Raw genomic sequence first — 6,552 nt, 5'->3', positions numbered from 1 at the left:
AGACAAATGCTTCCAAGAACATATGGAAAAGCGAAGTCTGAGACAAGCAAATCTTTAAATATTTCCCCGGGCAGGGCCCATCGAGTTCATTTTTGGTGACACTTAAGGGCGACGAGGGGCTGTCAGCGCATTAAGCCAGCCACAGGCTGCCACTTTAATTTATTTTCCGCTCTTCCAGGGCCTTCGTCTGCTTGTGCGGATCTCTTCTTAGCCTCAGACAAATAAATAATTCATCCCCAAAGTGGCACATTTGCTGGTATTGCTTAGATTAAAATCCCTAAAATATGTATTTAATTTGGATTTGGTGGGGCCATTATCAGCCTCAGATAGCACCGAAACGAAAATAAAATCTCGAGCTCTTAGGAGATAACCCGCAAGTCAACTCCGGACGTTCTCGGCAACTGGACCCTTCTCACTGTGGTCTCTCCTAATGACCGGTCTGGAGACGGCGAGGGGCAGGATTTTTATAATTGAGTCTGGTCTTTGGCTGAGTCCTCCTAATTACCGTGTTGGAGTGCATGTAGCACCTGCTTCCTGGGCCTGCAGAACTGAGGAAATGTACTATGTAATATTTATGGTTCCTGTAAAATTCACAGAGTAATTTGTGGTGCTTGGCATTTGGTGTTGTTTTCAAAAGAGTCTCCCCATCTCGGCAGAGACACGCCCTCCCTGCCACCTTCCCTGGGGTCAGGCGCGTGTGCCCTGGGATGGGGCTTTCCTGGAGGGCACTGGCCTGGGAACTGGGGTCGGTGGTGGGAGTCAAAGCCCATTTAAGGATGCTCAGAGACATATTAGGGTTCCTGAAGTTCATTTGGAGGCCTCAGAACTGTCCTGTGTTGACCTTTGTCGTGAGTCTGGTAGAAGCCAGATGACGCCAGGGTGGAGGGGAGAGTCTTAAAAATGGTAAAGGTGGAGGGGAGAGGGGTACCCCAGGAGACCCAAGGTTCAGCCCACCTTCCTCCCTCTCTCCTGCCCTCATTCCCTTCCTTCCTGTAATATTTAATAAGAACCTACTATGAGGGGCACCTGAGTGGCTCAGTGGGTTAAAGCCTCTGCCTTCGGCTCAGGTCATGATCCTAGGGTCCTGGGATCGAGCCCCGCATCTGGCTCTCTGCTCAGCAGGGAGCCTGCTTCCCTTCCTCTCTCTGCCCACCTCTCTGCCTGCTTGTGATCTCTCTCTGTCAAATAAATAAAAATAAAATATTAAAAAAAAACCTACTATGAGCCAGGCACCAATAAAGACACCAAATACCATGGACAGTAGAGCCATGTCCTTGCCCTCAGGAAGTGCACAGCCTGGAGGAGGACAGGAACTACCCTCAGGGGTCACATGTGTATGTTCTCAATGGTGCCAAGCTCTACAGGGCCGCAACCAAATCACCCTGTTTCTCGAACATCTCAAAGTTGGGGGAGGCACTGGCTTTGGTCCTCACTGGCCTGACACCCATGTGAGTGCAGAGTGAGGACTCTGGACTTGGGGCATCTGGCATGGTGACACCAAGCCTATAGACATCTGTGTCATTGGTGGGTTCATTCATTCCCTCTACCCAAAAGCATTCATGGGGGCAGGCCCTGTGCTGGGTGCTGGGCAGGCAGATGTGCTCCCAGGTGACTCTAACTTGGCAAGAAGATGCCAGTGACAGAGCTGAGCTATGGAGGGGTGCAACCTTGCACTCAGGGAGGAGGGAGGGGGTCAGTGTGGATGTAAGTCAAGGCCACCCAAATGAGGACAAGCCAATGCTATTTATTCAGAGCCTCTGATAACAAGTAAGCCCCTGTCATTTGTATTTTGCAGAGACCCAGAGACAGGCAGCCGGGGGACAAAGCTTTATAGTGGGCTGATGAGGGGCTCAGACATGCCCTGTCCAGGGGTTTTGAGGAAGCAGGAGGTGGGCTTCTTAATAGTGGAACATCCTGTGTGGTTGGTTAAGGGAGCATATTTGGCTTTCTCTGATTTGTCCTAAATTGGAAGCAGGAAGGAAGACTAAAGAAGCTGCTGGTCGATAAAGTCCTGGCTGTCTGGGGCTGGTTGCTGCGGGTTGTGGATTCAGGTTCTGTCTCCGTATACAGTCTGGCTTGTGGTTGGCATTTCAGCCTCTCATCTTGAGTGCTCCTGCACTGTGCCAGCCTTAAGATGAGCTTGTCTTTCCATGGCCTCAGTCTTGTCAGGAAAGCATCACAGATGTGGATACATGAGCTGAGCCCGGAGGGAGAGGAGAGATGAGTCGTCCTGGGGACGGGCATGCGGGGCAGAGGGAGCAGCATCAGGAAGGGGCACAGGACCCAGGGACTAGGGAGCACCTAGGAGCAGGGGCATTGAAGGGCTTCATGCCCCCCTGACAGAGGTAGGGAGATGGGATGAGGACAGACAGAGTGAGCACCAGGTCATCTGGAGTCTGGAAGTTAGGGAACAAGAGGGAGCCACCCAAGGGCTTTGACCAAGGGCAGGCTATAATCTGAAGTGGTGCTAGAAAGTCAAATGTAACAGCATGGGGACAATGCACCATTGCGGAGTTAAGGGGGGAGGTGCTCAAGAGGAGATGGGAAGATTTGCTATCTCACCTGTTTGGCCAAGAGATGAGGAGCCTGAGCAAAAACAGGGACAGTCAGCAGAAACAAGGACAGGGAGCCATTCCCATGGGGGATCCTGGGTGCAGAGGTAACTTGGAGCAGCTCCAGGGTCCACACAACAGCCTGGGTGTCCCTTGATCAGTTCTCAAGACGTGTGGTACTGTATTCTCCAACTTCTCCCCATCCACGTTTATGACAACATTTCCCAGATTTAGTTGACAGTAAACTCCCAAAACTCATTTGGCTGAATGCCAAATCAGGTGAAATCAGCAGACAGGCTGGCATGTCTCTTAATGGAAATGTTATAGTCTGGCATCTCCTTGGCTTGCACCAATGACTGAGGAGACCATGGCCAATCCCCGTGCATCTCCAATTTGGTATTATAAGTGAACGAATGAATGAGGGAGGGAGGGAGGGAATGAATGAATGAATGACATAACAAAGCTCCTTCATCCAACCAGTGTGCCTCCTTGCAAAGCAAGAAGCCAGCTTCCTCAATGACTAGGATGTAATTTAGTTGCTAATGAGCCCTTGAGAGTGTATCATAATTAGGAAGCGCTCTGGCAGACCAGGCCTGTCGGCAGAACAAACCACTTCTTTGTTGAGTTGAGCTAGGATGGTGATTTACCAAAGTGAAAACTAATGAGATTCCACAGTCACCGGCTTTTATGTGCAGCCATATAATACCGGTATAATCATATGTGCATGTCCATAAATTGGACACAAACCTGCAGAGCAAACTTTTGGTATCGGTAGCTAATGCAAAAGAATAACAGAGCCGTAAAAGACACACAGTGCCCACTGTGTGGGTGTGAAAAGCAAGCTGCCATGATGGGGTGTTTGTTTCCACAAACTTGGTGACCTGGGGTCTCTTTTGTGACCCTGCAATCTTGCTCTTTCTTCCTGAAGTCAGGCCGGATCTCGGTGGCCTCCCCACATCTCAACAGCAAATGTCTGCGAAGGCTTTGTGCTGGCTGGGAGCGTTTCTCAGGCTTTGTGTGGCTTCCAGACGTGCTGTTGGTTAATCATGGAGCTTAAACTGTGATCAGACAGGATCTGACTTTAGCCTTTCTAAGCGGCCAATTTTCCAGAAGGCCCATGGAATGACATTCATTACATTAATTGTAAAACCCTTTAACAACTGGAGGTACCTGCAAACGGAGAGTGGCTGGCCGGGAGGGAGGATGGAACAGTAAGACTGCTCTCACCTCCTAGCCATTCCTTCACCTGTAAGTGAGGGGTTTGGGCCAGGTACCTCCTTGGTAAGACCTCCTAAAATTCAAAAACCCTAATTACTCCCTAGGGCATGACGTCCATAGTTGTCTTAGGCCCACATTATATGAACCAGTCTGGAATTTGGTGGAAAGGTTGAGAAACAGACATCCAGAACTTTTTGGCTGCTTCGTGCTCAAATGACTCTGGAGAGACACTCTTGTAATATGCATTTGGTGAGGGGCACCTCAGTAGCTCAGTTGGTTAAACGTCTACCTTCGGCTCATGTCATGATCCCAGGGTCCTGGGATCGAGTCCCGCGTGGGGCTCCCTGCTCAGTGGGGAGCCTGCTCCCCCTGCTTGTGCTGTCTCTCTCTCTCCCTCCCTAATAAATAAATAAAAGCTTTAAAAAAAATATTCATTTGCCAAGTCAGGTTGATTCAGCCTGACCCTTGAGTAGGCACTTTAAAGCCCTAGAAGGAGAGTCCATTGGCGGGGGCAGCGGGGCTGGGCGGAGGGGGATGAGCTAGGATTTGGGAGGGGGTAGCCTTCTGTGCAAAATTCCCGGTGCTTTTGTAGCTGATCCTACTGTGTCGGCTGCCCTCTTGGGAGGATTTGGGGGAGTCAGTGTTGGGGGGATCCAGGCTGTGGAAGTTCCCTGAGGCCTTCCAGGAGGAGACTGGCTGGTGGTAACCTCACCAGCTGGGGCGGATTCTGTTGGACAGAAAGAGACAAAGCATTCTGTGTTTTCCTCTGGGTGGTGACCACCTGTATATTTGTGCAAAACTCCATTGAGTTCTTGGAATGTCCTGCCTGGTAAGAGTGTCTTTGTTTACCGGGGCCATGGGCCATGGCAAACGGTCTAACTATAGGATTTAGGGTAGGGTTGTTGGGTGACACAGGGTCAGCTTGTCTTCCAGACGGGCTGGAGACTGAGCTCAGCCACTTGGAGAGTAAACCATGGATGCCCCATAAAGATTCTTGACACCAAGGCTGGGTGCTCTGCCTGCTTGGCAGTGCTCCATGCATATTATCACATGTGGCTGGGAGACATTAGCACAGCCCTTAATTCCACCATTGGGCAACAGCTGGAAATTTCCATGGAATTCCGTGTTTGGATCTTGTCTACACCCTGCCCTATGAGCCTCTTCCCTACACTGATTTTAATCTGTATCCTTTCACTGTCATAAACCCTGACTTTGTGTGTAACAGCTCTTGGCAAATTCTATGAGTCTCTTTAGTGAATTATCGAGCCAGGAGTCTTGGGGACCACTGGTGTCAGATGGGACGGTGGTCTTGGGGACTGTTCCCCTAACTTTGAAAATTAGATTCTCCACCATGTGCAAAATACACCCTCAAAACACACCCTCAGGGCAGATCACTCTGGCCACCCACACCTGGAGCACATGAGGAAGAACCAGGGAGGAGTCTCTCCGGGCCGTTTGTGGAAGCTACTCCTCTTCAGAAGAACAGGTCGCTGCCATCTGTGTCTTCTCACAAAAAGCCCCACTTCCCCGTTTTGATGCTAACAAACCAACAGATATCCTTTTGATCCACAGAGTTACGGACGCTCCTTGGGATGTGGCTGGCATCTCCTCCCAGTCACGTGTCCTGGGAGGGAAGTGAGCGTTTCCGAGAACTGCCAACCATGTGGCATCCTGTTTCTTTAGATCCCATTGGACATTCATCATCTGGTACCCACAGAATCTGAAAAAGCAAATGAGTTCTGGAGATAATTTATTAGAATAGGAGATAGCAAACAATTATGTGTATCTGTTGGTTTGTTTTCCACATCTGGTCACCAGGCCAAAGAAACATAATTAATTTTTTGGTTCCAAAGAGACAATTCCACCAATGATACACATCTTTAATTAGCCCAGCTCAACAATTGTGCTCCGGCACTTTATTTCAGGGAGCTCCACGCTGACACGTTAATGGAAGACGGTGCCAGACTCCGGGGTAGGAATAAAAGTGATTGCGTGGCCTGAGATGAAGGTAGTTGCTTCCAGAAGATAAGCCCTGGGTTTCATTCTAGAAGTAATCTAATCAGCTGCACATCTAAGAGCGAAATGCAAATGGGTGAAGAGCTGTGTAGAATCCATTAGGAAAAGAGAGGGGGAAGGTAAAGCAGTTTGGGGACTGTCTTTGGTAAATCTCTTGAAGGTATATTTTGCACATGGTGGAAAACCCAATACAAATGAACTTAAGCATAGAGAACTTTTTGTCATCTTACAAAACTAAAGAGGCCACAGGGCATCTGGCTGACTCAGCCAGGTAGGCTTCTGGCTCTTGGTTTTGATTCAGGTCATGATCTCAGGGTCATGGGATTGAACCCAGCATCTGGCTCTGTGCTCAGCCAGGAGTCTGCTTCTCCCCACAGGAGTCTACCCCCCACCCCCAACCTGGCTCATGTGAAAGAAAGGAAGAAAGAAAGAAAAGAGAAAAAGGAAAGGAAGAAAGGGATAGAAAATCTTTAAAAATAGAATAAATAATCCTGTAGGAGGGCTCTGACCCAGTTTCCCTACTGTTCTCTCATCTCCCTCCCTCTCCTTGTCGGCTTCTTCCTCATGTTGGTTTCCCTCATGGTCACAAGAGGGCTGCCAGGGGACATGTGGCTGAAAGCCTCCTCCTCCTTATGGTAGGGGGGCATGAGGAGGGGAGAGGAGGGTGAGCAGGAGAGTAGTTTCCCACAACCATCAAAGAGTCCCAGAGGACCTCTACTCTGAATGGACCAACCTGGCTGGGACCTGATTTGCTTTCGTGGATGAC

The sequence above is a fragment of the Lontra canadensis genome, unplaced genomic scaffold, assembly GCF_010015895.1.
Source record: "Lontra canadensis isolate GAN:19392208 unplaced genomic scaffold, GSC_riverotter_1.0 scaffold45, whole genome shotgun sequence".
Classification (NCBI taxonomy): domain Eukaryota; kingdom Metazoa; phylum Chordata; class Mammalia; order Carnivora; family Mustelidae; genus Lontra; species Lontra canadensis.
This window is presented reverse-complemented; position numbering follows the sequence as displayed.